The sequence below is a fragment of the Dreissena polymorpha genome, chromosome 6 (genome assembly GCF_020536995.1).
Source record: "Dreissena polymorpha isolate Duluth1 chromosome 6, UMN_Dpol_1.0, whole genome shotgun sequence".
Lineage (NCBI taxonomy): Eukaryota > Metazoa > Mollusca > Bivalvia > Myida > Dreissenidae > Dreissena > Dreissena polymorpha.
The window spans coordinates 29,065,731-29,079,403 of record NC_068360.1 but is presented as its reverse complement, the minus strand read 5'-3'; the positions used below and the strand labels follow the sequence as shown (position 1 = coordinate 29,079,403).

The 13,673-nt window shown below is 33.9% G+C and overlaps 1 long non-coding RNA gene across 1 annotated transcript in view; it reads left to right on the top strand.

Moving 5' to 3' along the window:
- The first annotated feature begins 2,836 nt into the window (after positions 1-2,836).
- LOC127833954 (uncharacterized) overlaps positions 2,837-13,673 on the top strand; it is a 387,168-nt gene continuing 376,331 nt past the window's right edge. The window contains exon 1 of the long non-coding RNA XR_008027692.1: positions 2,837-2,980. This is a non-coding gene — a long non-coding RNA (uncharacterized LOC127833954). The remainder of the gene's footprint in view (positions 2,981-13,673) is intronic.

Below are 13,673 nucleotides of genomic sequence, written 5' to 3'. Positions count from 1 at the left end.
TGATGTACAGAGGACACTTTGGCAAGCAAAGGCTCAAGCATTGTAGGCAAGAGAAATAGAACTTGAGCCAGACGCTGGACATTCACGGACCTGCTTCCTGTCTAGGTGGAAGTGACTGTCGTTGGAAAAGTGGTATTGTAAGCAGCAGAAATGTAACTCAAGCCAAACACTTGACACTATACTGACCTCCCTCCTGTTTGGGTTAAAGTGACTGTTGTTGGAACAGCGGTATTGTGAGCAGCAGAAATGTTACTCAAGCCAAACACTTGACACTATAATACTGACCCCGTCCTGTTTAGTAGGAGGTGACAGTAGGTGGGATAGTTATCTAGGGAGCAGCAGAACCAGAATTGAAGCCAAATATTGGACATGTACTGACCTCTATCCTGCCTAGGTGGAAGTGACTGTGGTTGGAACAACTGTCAAGTGAGCAGCAGGAATGGAACAGCCAGACACTGGACCTGTACTGACCTCCCTCCCTTATGATGGAAGTGACTTTGGTTGGAATTGTTGTCAAGTCAAGAATTACAAGCCAAGTCTTGTCAGGTAAGATAACATTGATATCAATAACAATCACAGTCTCACAGACTCACAGATTGCGTGCTTAACTGAGGTTAAGTTCTTAGATATGTGCCATTGTGATCAGTCATTGTCTTCTGTCAGATGTGTGTTGCCTGTCATGTTTTGGTAACACAGGAAAGACGTTAAAAAACTGGACATGTGTTTTCAGTTCTAACCCAATTGGGAAATATCCATATTAGAAACTGTGTGTTGTGAATTTGGGTTGAAAATTGTAATGTTAGACAATTATTCATTGCAGTGTTGTTAGTTGCAAGTTAGTCTTAGAAATTATCAAGTCATTATCAAGCATGTTATTTATCACTTGTATCAACTAAGTCAAATTATTGTGAATGAGTGTTTCATAAACTCCATAAATGTACCTCTAACATTGAAGCATGTTAATGACATGTTCATGTCTTTAGTATTAAGCGTGTATGCAGTGTGCATTCCAGTTTCATAAAGATATTGAATACTTATTAAATTCCAGTAAGTTAATGGAAAACCTATAAATTATTAAACTTATAATTCCAGGACAAACAGAGAAGTTTGGTACAATTTTTAATTATGAGTTGTTTCCCTTGAACTGATTCTAATCATATATCTCACTTCCATTTTCAAGTGTAAAATATTGTAACCAATCTCTGAATAATATTACCATGAAGTTGGAGCAATCTACAGCCAGATCAGACTAGAATATGTAATATACCCTGTGTCTTGTCAAAAAAAAAATAGCATAAGTTTCAACTCAAATTTCTTTGATGTTTATATATTATCACAGCCAGACCAGTGTGTGCTTATCAACATTTAGGGAATGGGTCCAGGTTCCTTGGAAAAAATCACATTGTTTTGACTTAAATTGGGAAGTAAGTTATTTTTGGGCTAACAAATAATTTACAATTGAGAATAATAGTGATTTAAAAAAACTTGATAAAAAAAATACGTTATGAAACGGAAAGCAAAAGTTTTAAACAAACAATTCAATCTATTTTACAGAGGTTGCGAAGATAGTCAATGTGTAACGATTGGTTGATTAAGCATGAATCTATCTTGCGGATGATTCTGATGATAGTTATTGTATAACTTTTTCATTTATGTAAATTCTGAATACTTTACAAAAAATACTTACACATTTCCATGAACCGTTGAAATGTTTCAAACTTTGGTTAATATAATTATTCTTCAAAAAGTTTTTTTAATTTGCGTATTAGGGATATATTTATGATCTTTTTGTTTTTATTTATGCCAGAAAATAGTTTATGTGGCTCATATTACTGATTCCAGACAGCGAGTTCACATTAAAAAAGCCTTTATCAGTTGCAACTCCCAGTGAACCGGAGGGTCAATAGCTGGGAGTTGGAGTATTGCAACAATGAATAACCCTTAAAAGTGATATAAATACATTAAAGTGGGGTTGTTAACAAAAAAAAGATTCTTATCATAGATAATTAATTAACAAATATTTAAATCTTGGTTAGCAAAATCTGATCATTGTGTTTGCTTCATAAAACAACTAAATCATGAGCAACCATACCATGACGAAGACATTATGATTTTAGTGGTGATATTTTCATTTGATTTTGCGTTCAGTTGCAGTTCTAACTGATATCCATGTTTTTAAGAAGGCAGCGTTATATCTTCTGTTTTTTACATTGCTTAAGAGCTTGCCTGTAACAAAATTGGAGACCAAGCTAAGGTTTGTATTTGAGGGTATTTGGGTCAAGGTCAAGATCACTGTAACTAAACATATAAAACAATTTCAGCTCTATAACTTAAGTTTGGATTAAGGTATTGCATTCAAATGCTCTATGGGAAGCTAACATGGAGACCTAGGTTTGGATTGCATGGGGCTGGTCAAGGTCAATTTTACAACAAATAGGACAAATCTGGTTTTGCTATATTGCTTAAGTTTGGAAGTATAGATGTGTTACACAGAAATTGTGTCGGTAGTTTAGTGTGGACCTAGCTTGAGATTGCATTTGGTTCAAGGTCACTGTCACTTAATATAGAAATATAGAGTTTCTGCTTAATACATTTAGTTTGGATGGAGGTATTGCAATAACATATTGTGAGTAGGTTGTTGTCATGTAGAGTGATTCTATCTTGGAGAAGGACACTGTAGAGACCGATTGAAGTGGTAAATATAACAAATATAACTTAACAAGCAAACAAACAAACATAAAATATTCGATCCTTTGCAACATGGTTTGGGTCTTTTACGCATTATTGTTTAACAACCCTTCGCACTGTTATTCTTATCATAGATAATTGATTAATATAACTAATATTTATGCCCCCCTTCGAAGAAGAGGGGGTATATTGCTTTGCTCATGTCGGTCGGTCGGTCAGTCGGTCCGTCCACCAGGTGGTTGTCAGACGATAACTCAAGAACGCTTGGGCCTAGGATCATGAAACTTCATAGGTACATTGATCATGACTAGCAGATGACCCCTATTGATTTTGAGGTCACTAGGTCAAAGGTCAAGGTCACGGTGACCCGAAATAGTAAAATGGTTTCCGTATGATAACTCAAGAACGCATACGCCTAGGATCATGAAACTTCATGGGTAGATTGATCATGACTCGCAGATGACCCCTATTGATTTTCAGGTCACTAGGTCAAAGGTCAAGGTCACGGTGACCCGAATTAATAAAATGATTTTCAGATGATAACTCAAGAACGCTTTTGCCTAGGATCATGACACTTCATAGGTACATTGATCGTGACTTGCAGATGACCCATATTGATTTTCAGGCACTAGGTCAAAGGTCAAGGTCACAGTGACAAAAGTCGTATTCACACAATGGCTGCCAGTACAACGGACAGCCCATATGGGGGGCTTGCATGTTTTACAAACAGCCCTTGTTTAATCTTGGTTAGCAAAATCTGATAATTTTGTTTGCTGCATAAAACAACTAAATCATGAACAACCATGCCATGACAAAGACATTATGTTTTTTATGGGTATATTTTCATTTGATTTTTTGCTCATTTGCAGTTCTAACTAATTACCAAGTTTTTAAGATGGCAGCTTTATATCATCTGTTTATTACATTGCTTAAGTGCCTGTAACAAAATTGCATGGCCTGGATCTTATTTCTGTTATTATTAGTTAACATGTGTAAAATAGCCACAATTTCATTACATTTCTATTTCATTATACCCCCACAAACGAAGTTAAGGGAGTTATATAGGAGTGAGCTTGTCTGTCGGTCGGTGGGTCTGTCCTTCGGTCGGTCGGTCCGTATTCAGTGTCCGCTCATTATTCAAGTAGTTTTCATCCAATCTTCACCAAACTTGGTCAGATGTTGTATTTAGATGATGTCTAGGTAAAGTTCGAATATGGGTCATGTCGGGTTAAAACTAGGTCACAGGGTCATTTAGTGCGTTTTAAACATTGAGCATGTTGTCTGCTCTCTAATTCAAGAAGTTTTCATCAGATCTTCACCAAACTTGGTCAGAAGTTGTATCTAGATGATGTCTAGGCCAAGTTCGAACATTGGTCATGGCAGGTCAAAAACTAGGTCACGGGGTCACTTAGTGCATTTTCAACATTGTGCATGGTGTCCGTTCTCTAATTCAAGTAGTTAACATTCGATCTTCACAACACTTGGTCAGAAGTTGTATCTAGATGATGTGTAGGTCATGTTCGAACATGGGCCATTCCGGGTCAAAAACTAGGGCATGGGGTCACTTAGTGCATTTAAAAAATTTAGCATCGTGTCGGCTGTTTTTGTGAAGACAACATGCAGAATATTCTGTGTCAATGCGGCATGTGGGGGTATTTGTCACGTCTGTGACAAAGCTTTAGTTTATTATTATTAAACAACAAACACATACATCTGGAGCAGGAACATAAAACTGCCCTTTCATACAAATATAAACAACTGATGAGGAACATCCCTAAGGTTATTTAAATAAAAGTTCACTAATGTTTATGTTGTAAATAATATTATTATAACACATGGGTTGCCTTTCACAGGTTTTTTGTGAGCAAGAGTCCAACTTGTGTTTTGGGGTCAAAAATAAAACAGGAGGGCTGAATACATAGGGCACTTGTTAGGGATTGTCTGATATAATCTGGTATTACTGTAAAGTGATTTACACACATTATGTGTAAAATATATAATTGTTTCATGAAAACAGTAAAACAAGTCATATACTAGTTGGTTTCTATTCTAAAGAGGTTATGCAATTCTGACCTTTTTGTTTTTTTTATTTTATTATTTTATAAAATGCATCAGAATAGAAGACGCAGACAACTTTCATCCAGAAAAAAGTTGCGTCTCTTATTCTGGGAAATACTGTTTATTAGTGATTATAGTCTGAGTATTTTTCTGGTTATTTATCACTGGAATGTATACTTTGTCATTGCTCTGTGTTTAATATGGGACAGTAAGCATCACATTTTAAAAGCCCGCACTGTGAAGTGATTAAACTTTGTGTAAACATTAAATGACATATGGTGGTTGGTGAATTTTCCAAACATGTGCTTAATTGTGAAGCAGTTTACTCTTGATTTAAATATAGGATATTTTGTAAGCAATTATGTTTGCAGTAAATTGAAGGCTGCAATCAACAGCCAATAGTGACAGTGTCAATCACATGCCATTCATCAGATGTAAATGACTGGTAATAACCAACATTTTGAGATGCTTTAGTACCTGCTAAGAAAATGTAATTTCATAGAAAATGAAAATGTATGAACGATAAAAATATCAATTTATCAAAGCACTACTTACTTATTCCTCCTATATTATCAAGAATCAGGCCAAGGTCATCTTGGAGAGATGTGTGGATAAATTTGCTCTTCAAAAAAGCATTAAAATACATGCATATAGTGAAGTAAAAGTAGTAATTTATAGTGCAACATGTGCATGAAGTACTAATAGATGCTGTAAAAAAGTGAAAACCTGGAAAACTTATGTGATAAAATAGTAGTTTGAAGAAGTAGATATCAAAAGATTTAAATATTTTTGTGACACCTGAGTGTTTACCTGTAGGACAAACATCAAATTTCACCTGGACAAAACCCCTAAACATCAGCAGAGTGTAAAAGGATTACAAAAGGATTATAACCATTGACTATAGTGATTATCAATTATCTACTTTAAAAAAAAAACTGTACTTGTACCAATTAAACCATGAGCAACGAGACAACAAAAAACCAGCCAAAACTTAGTTTCACGGGGACTAAGCCACAGACAAAGCCTGCTGTCAAAAAATATAGGCCAGACAATAGTGATAACAGTAACTCAAGTATGGAGGAACTGAATTCAATACAGGTACAACTTCAAGTCATGAATGAGGGAATTACAAATTTAAGGGATGATGTCAAAGGCATGCTAAAAAAAGATGAAGTTGAACAGCTGATAGTGAACACATCACAAATCTTATGAAAAACCTTGAACACAGCACACACACAAAAATTGAACAAATGATCAACGAAAAAGTAAATGATATGCAATCCAAAATGGACAGCCTAAGAGAAAAAAATGAACATCTCGAAAAGACCAATGAGATCAAAAACAAAACCATAAATGAGCAAATTGAAAAAACCTATGATATGAGTAAAACTGCACATAAAAAGGCAAACTACAACGAACAATATTCGATGAAAAACAACATAAAAATCCTCAATATACTAGAAGCTAAAGAAGAAAATGAAATAACACTTGCAAAAACTGTAGGACAAATTCTGAAGACCCACACGGAAGTTGACCTTCAAGCAATAGATATAGTGGCATTGCACCGTATCCCTACCAAGAGGGGGCAGATTCGCCCCGTACTTATAAAGCTACGCAACAACTCTGCGAAATCTGCCATCATGCGGAAACGGGCTCCAATTAAGAGCAACAGTTACAAGCTGGTTGACGATGTCACGAAACCGAACCAGGGCTTAATCAACAGGCTTCTTCTGCATCCAAATATTGACAGTGCGTGGTATTTTAATGGTGCGGTATATAGACAAACTGTTGCCGGTGAGCGAATCAAATTCGACATATATGATAATGTGAATGATGTTATCGAAAGCTTCAGGCAATATAGAAGAAATGGCGTGAGCGGACACCCGGAGAAATGAACATTACTTGCATAAGTGGTATGTTTCTAATTTTATGACTGTACATCTATATTACACGTAAAACCAAAACAGCGCATTTTTAGCTTTAATCTGTTCTATGTTGAACCCGATTGTGTTGTTATCTTCTAAAATTTATGTACGTAGATGTTTAAGAAGCAAATGAATAAAAATGGTAATCCACATTTTTTGCCCAATCATTATGAAACTTGGTAAAAAGATTGGTTTTATATATATCACATAATCAATGCCATAATTATTGCCCTTAGATTTTCCAAACTTTCATAATATTATACAAAATCCTTGCAAACACTCTAGAGGTCACAATTTTGTTTCAGATTTCATGAATCCTGGTCAAAATATTTATTTTTGTAAGCAAAGTTTGATGTTTGGTAAGGGGGGTCATCTCAAAATATAGGCCACTAGGTCAAATCTTACAAAAACAAAATCACTCCATATGCCAGAGTTTTGGTTCAATAATGATGAAACTTGACCAGGATGTTTGTCTGGACAATATCTAGGTCAAGTTTAACATTTGGTATAGATTGAATGAACTGACTCCTCTCAGGTGAGCCAACTAGGGCCATCTTGGCTCTCTTGTTACACAAAGATTTAATTGTGTCTTTTCTGGACTAGTTATTTGTATTCACAGAGATACTGTACAATTAAAAATATTCCTGAACTTAAGTTGTTACGTTTTGTTTGCTTAAAAAGTCAATTATTAAAATGGCTGACTTTTCTATGTCTTCTCTTGCCATAGGCGCTGATGAAGTAAAGGATTTTATTTGTTCGTTATGCAAAGAGCATGCAAATGCAGAATATTACTGCAAAACATGTTTGAAACTTTATTGTGGGAAATGTATTCAGTTGCATGATAAGTGGTTTAAAAAACATTCAGCGTATGGAAGGAATGACATGAAAGAATGGCCAGTTTAGAAACAGGTGGAGGAATTTCTATTAAAGTGTGAAGCGCACAAGGGCAAACGAATTGAAATGTTATGTGATGACCACAGTCAGCTGTTCTGCACAAAGTGTGCCTTCAATAATCACAGGTATTTCTGAAATATTTTGCACATATAAGTGTTTAGATATCAGTGTATTATGTCACAATTTTAATGAGAATTAAGAATTGTCAAGTTGTCAATTTTGATTTATCGTAATTTAAAAAACACATTTTTTCCTGCAAATTTTGTGATAAGTATGAAATACTACCGGTATGTAATTTTAAGACTACACTTTCTTTCAAACTTTTGGAAATGACTTAATTAAATTAATTTGAAATTGTGTGTTTTCTGGACTAGTTATTTGTATTCACAGAAATACTGTATAATTAAAAATTTCCTGAACTTCGTATTCATGGGAGTATATAATGCTCAGGTACGGGAGGCCTTTTAGCTTGGAGTAATTATAGAATAGATTTACATTAAACAGTGGGTTCTTTGTCCATAGTAGATCTCATGTTTGATTTCTGATTGTATTGTTTTAAATTTTAAAAGAAAGTATATTCAACACAAATAATGAGCTCTATAATCACTGTAAAACCTATCACACTACATAGATAATTACTCACAAGCCTTTTACAAAGGACTGCATTTAGGTGAACTAGATTTATTTTCTAGTTTTTTTCAATATTCAGAGCTCCAGATAAGGTTTTGTGAAATTCTTAAATTACTACCAGATTTTCAAAAAGATTTCTTAACTCTGAAATTTTATTCTTAACATTACTACTACGTTTTGGAAAATAATTCTTATTTTTTCAAAGTGACCTAAAAATAAATAATAATGGTTACATGTATTTTAATGCAAACAAAATCAAATAAACATACTAGCAACTTTATTTATACAAATTCAACAGTGTCTTTTCAGTATTATACAATTTTATTTTTCAAATACCTTCATATGCCCAAACTGTGCCTAGATTGCATGCCTTTGATGAATTTTTACATATATCACAATTAAAACGGGTCTTCCCTTCAATCTTTTCAACGATTAGCCACGGGACTTGTCCCTTCCACTCGTCCAATGTTTTTTTGTGTGTTTAAGTTTGGACCCGTCGTGTCGCGTTTTTGTTTAGCTTTTCCCTTGTCGGCAACTGTACATACAACATCGTATAAGATCTTTTCTATAATGTCTTTCTAAACATTTAACTTCGGCTCACTATGCGTACAATATGTTAACAGCGTGTTTTTGGACGCTTTGCAGTTTTTTAGGACGCTCTCTTGGCGCTGCCATTGCTTTTTGACAGATAGACTGTATACGCCGCTTTTATTGGAAAAAATGCGCTTTGTTAAACAAACCCGATAACCATTCTATATAAGCACCGCAAAGATCTTTAATAAGCGAAAAGAACTCAATAAAAATCGATACGAACCGTTGTAAAAATAATATTCGTAACTTGATTTTGTAATTCTTAATGGTACGACAATATTTTAAAATAAATACGTACGAAAATAATTCGTAATTACGAAAATACGACCCTTATCTGGAGCTCTGATATTCAAGACATCTATATCCAGCTGCAATGCGAAATTAATGCTGTCAAGAAACTACAATAATCTAGAATACCTAGAAAAACTGACTGGCTGGTTTAAGGGCCCTATGAATTGTTATAAAGAATAGTACAGGTGATTGATTTAAGGGCCTGAAGGATTGTAATAAAGAGAAGTGCAGGTGATTGGTTTAAGGGTTCTATGGAGGGTTATAAAGAGTAGTGCAGGTGATTGGTTTAGGGGCCCTATATATTGTTATATAGGATTAGTTTTGTGTTTTGGTGCACATTACTTGTTAAATTTCATAGCAATTGCTTTCACACTTGGAAAAGTCGCTTACTATCATAAGTGGACTGTACATGACAAGTTGCATAACTCTGGTTGGCATTTTGATGGAATTATGGCCCTTTTTTGATTTTGAATATTTTGTGTGTGTTTTTTCTAGATACACTGTATTTCTGAAGTATCATTGCATTTTGAACTTAAAATACTTTCTTAATATCATAGGGTACTGTACCTGGCAAGTTGAATTTGACCTTGACCTTTGAACGACCTTGACTCCTAAGATCAAATTATTAAATTTTGCTAAAATTACCATTACATGTTTATTTATTATCAGATTTGATTGATACTTTGACAAACCAACACTTTCCTGATATTCCACAACAGACTCCACCCAAACAATCCCCCACGCCCCACCCCAGAATCTCCCCGCATTTTTTTTTTCATTTTTATCTTACTTTGAAAATCGATTGGAATAGCAAGTCTATACTAAGGGCCTAGTCGCAGTAAATTTCTTAGGTTTTGCATTTCAACAAAATTAAGATCCCCAGTAATAAAATGACCAACTTGACTATTATTATAATTTGAACTAGAACAATAACATGATATAAGATGTGTTTTTCTGGCCATTTGGTGATATTTTAATCGCCTAAATTGAAAATGTATATCAACAATTATTGACACATTTAATTTAATTTTTTGTTTGCATCCTTCAAGCAATTGTTTTATCATTCATTTAACAAAGTATCGCTCAGGCAGTATGAAGTATGTCTTTTGCCAAAAGACCATTTTATGCATTAACAACGACATAAATACTAAATGTGTTTTTTACCAACGATCATTTTACAACAGAAATGTCCACTGATTAATGTGATTGGACACATCCAGGAGCATGCCTACATTTGGTTTGACTGTACACACCATGGGAGCGAAGGGCACAGTTTTGAAAACATGCGAATAAAGCATGTTTAATTGAAACGTAGTAGATGCATGTTTGAGAGAATTAAACTAACAATCTATCTAAAATTTATTGTTTAAGACGTACGGCAATACACATGTATGAGTTTTATTACAATTTGTTTGGTTATTTAATGTGCTACTTTATAAATCAACTGTATAGATGAGTTTGTAACTTAATTCAATACGAATCTTAATATGGTATATATACATGTGAAACAAGACTTAAAGAGTGAATGATTATTTTCTTCATTCATGGAAAACAATGCTATTAATGAGATAAGGGACAAGTCAATTACTGGTTTGAAACCATTTTTGTTGGGATCAGATCCATGCGACAGCCTGTTCTCAAAACTTAAAACTCTTAAATCAGCACTTATTCCTCCAAATCAGCTGTTAAGTACTGAATGATTCCATATTTATGATCTTTTTACATGAGGGAACACAAGTTTACATTGATGTTTACAATGAACACAGCAAAACAGAGCAACATTAATAATCATATTCTTCAAAGAAGTTTATGTAAATATTGCCAAGTATATTTTGTTTATTTGTGCCAAGTTTTATATGCTCTTGTACGTTTGTTTGGGCTCTGGAGGCCAGTTAATTGATGTTTCAAGTGTCTAAGGCAAACATTTTGGAGATTTTTTAGTGTTTTCAGAATGCCTCAAAGACATTAATGTGTTCACTTATAGCCTTGATTTATTGCGTTTGTGTGATGTTATGCGAAACTCCCTTTTATCAAACATGTGGCAGGTAGTAAAAAAGTTTTATTTAAGTCACATGAAGTGCTTGCAATATATTATTAAATTCAAATGTTCAAGATTATAATATTGGTGTTTGATAAACTGATGTCTCGAATGCCAATATAATTCTCTCTGCTAGATAATTTAAATGTACCCAACAATAAACATATGTAGTAATTTAACGAAACAATCTCCTGCATGACTCTTCATTAAACGTGACTTATAGCGTTACTTGTTCTTGATTATATTTTGTGAAATTACACAATTAAGCAGACCAACGATTCACAACAAATGCCTATAGTGCATGAATTCTGTTGGAAGAATGCTTTTTTCAGAATTAGGAAAATATTAAAGTTTAAAGTTGATGAAGAATTGTTGTGAAAGCAATTGTTAGACAAGTAAATATCTATGTTATTTTGTAACTTAAAATGTATTAAACAAGTATATACCTCCCAAGATTGAAGAACAAAGTGCTATATAAAGTTAAAGTCTGACGTGCCTTATCAAGTCCTACAGCAATACGTCAGACGTTCCCAATCTATGTTTTCCAAATGTGGCCTAGTATTCAAATGAATAATATATATGTAAAATATATGAAACCAATCCATAAAACGTTGTTCTTTAAAGAGACCTTCTCAAAGATGTGTGCATGTATTGAAAGTTGTCATTAAATGCTTTATATTGATAAATGTAAACATTGGATCTAAAAAGCTCTAGTAAAAAAAATTTAAGAAAAAAAAAGTAACGCCCAACTCCAGGGCTCGAATCACTGACTCTTGGAGTAAAAGTTTATCGCTTAGCCCACTCTGCCATCCATGCTCATACTCATGGTTGTTATATTTTAAACTCTATATAAGCAATCCTCGTAGTTTCACAAAATATAACGACAGCAGCAGAACTCTGCAAATTATTCAATTGTTTTGCGTTGCAACACTTGATAATTTCACATTTTTAAATTGTCAAAAGATGCATATAATGAATGTTTTAGAGCACAGTAAATGTTCAGTATTACTGTTTCCTCATACATATCATAACTACAATGAAAATTTGCAAAACTGAAACATTTTTTTGTTATTTTGTCAATTTACCGAAACATGAAAATGTCCCTTTTAAAGTAAGTTTGGCTAGCATATTAGGCACAATTTTACATTCTGTATAAGTTAAGTGACTATATTGTATCGTTAAAAAGTATTCTTTACAAAGACCCATGTCAAAGTCACAATTCAAGTTCAAACGTCATAACATAGCCCATCTAGAACTAGTTTTAAATAAAATGTACAATTCTTATTAACCGGGCAGTAATTTGTACTTATGTTATCTTCATTGTAGACTTCTATGCTTTAAAGGGATCTTTTCACAGTTTGGTAAATTGATAAAATTGAAAAAAGTTGTTTCAGATTCGCCAATTTTCGGTTTAGTTATGATATTTGTGAGGAAACAGTATTACTGAACATTTGCCATGGTCTAATATAGCCATTATATGCATCTTTTGACGATTTAAAAACCTAAACATTATAAAGCGTTGCAACGCGAAACGATTGAATAATTTGGAGAGTTCTTTTGTTGTCGTTTTAATTTGTTAAACTACAAAGATTGCTTATATAAAGTATAAAATACGCGTCCTATGCATGCTTGGCAGGATATCTCATGCAGGTGGCTAATGGGTTTTTACTTCAGGGTTCTGGGGGTCACTGGTTCGAGCCCTGCTGCAGGCTACTTTTTTTTTTCCTTTTTTAAATTTTATTTTTTAATTTTTTACTAGAGCTTTTAAAATTTAATGTTTACATTTATCAATATAACGCATTTAATGACAAACTTCAAAACATGCCGAAATCTGTGAAAAGGCACCGTTAAGTCAGTTTAAATTAGCAGTTTATGCAAAGCACTTCTTACAATTTCATTCCAGTGGGTTTAAAGTAAACTGACACTGTACATGTTCTCACATGACAGTTTACATCGTGACGTAGTGAGGCTGGTCACTAGTCCCACAAAACTGTGCCGCAAAGAGCTTTTAGGATTATACGTTGGGCAATGTTTTACAAGTTCACATGAGATTTTCTGAGTCATGTTATAAGTGGTAATTGTTGATCTAATACAAATAGTATATAATATAAATGTACCATACGTTTATATACTGATGCAGATGTGCTTGTTGTCAGAAAGTGACTTTGTTAAAACTAGTTAATCTACAAAATGGCAACAAAATCTCAGTCTTCAGTTGAGCCCAGATCTAATGAAGTGAAGGACTATATTTGCAATACCTGTGAAGACCAGAATACTGTTGAGACCAGTGCTAACTTCTATTGTAAACAGTGTGAACGATTTCATTGTGGAAACTGTATTCATCTGCATGGTAAATTGTTCGCAAAACATAATTCTATTGGAAGGGTTGATATAGATAAATGGCCTTGTTCAAAAAAGGTGGTGGATTTTCTACAAACTTGTGATGTTCATAAGGAACGTAAAATTGACCATTTCTGCAACCTGCGCAAACAGCTGTGCTGCCCTCTGTGTGTATCTGATCAACACAGGTATGTACTCTTCAGCTGTTTAGTGATTAT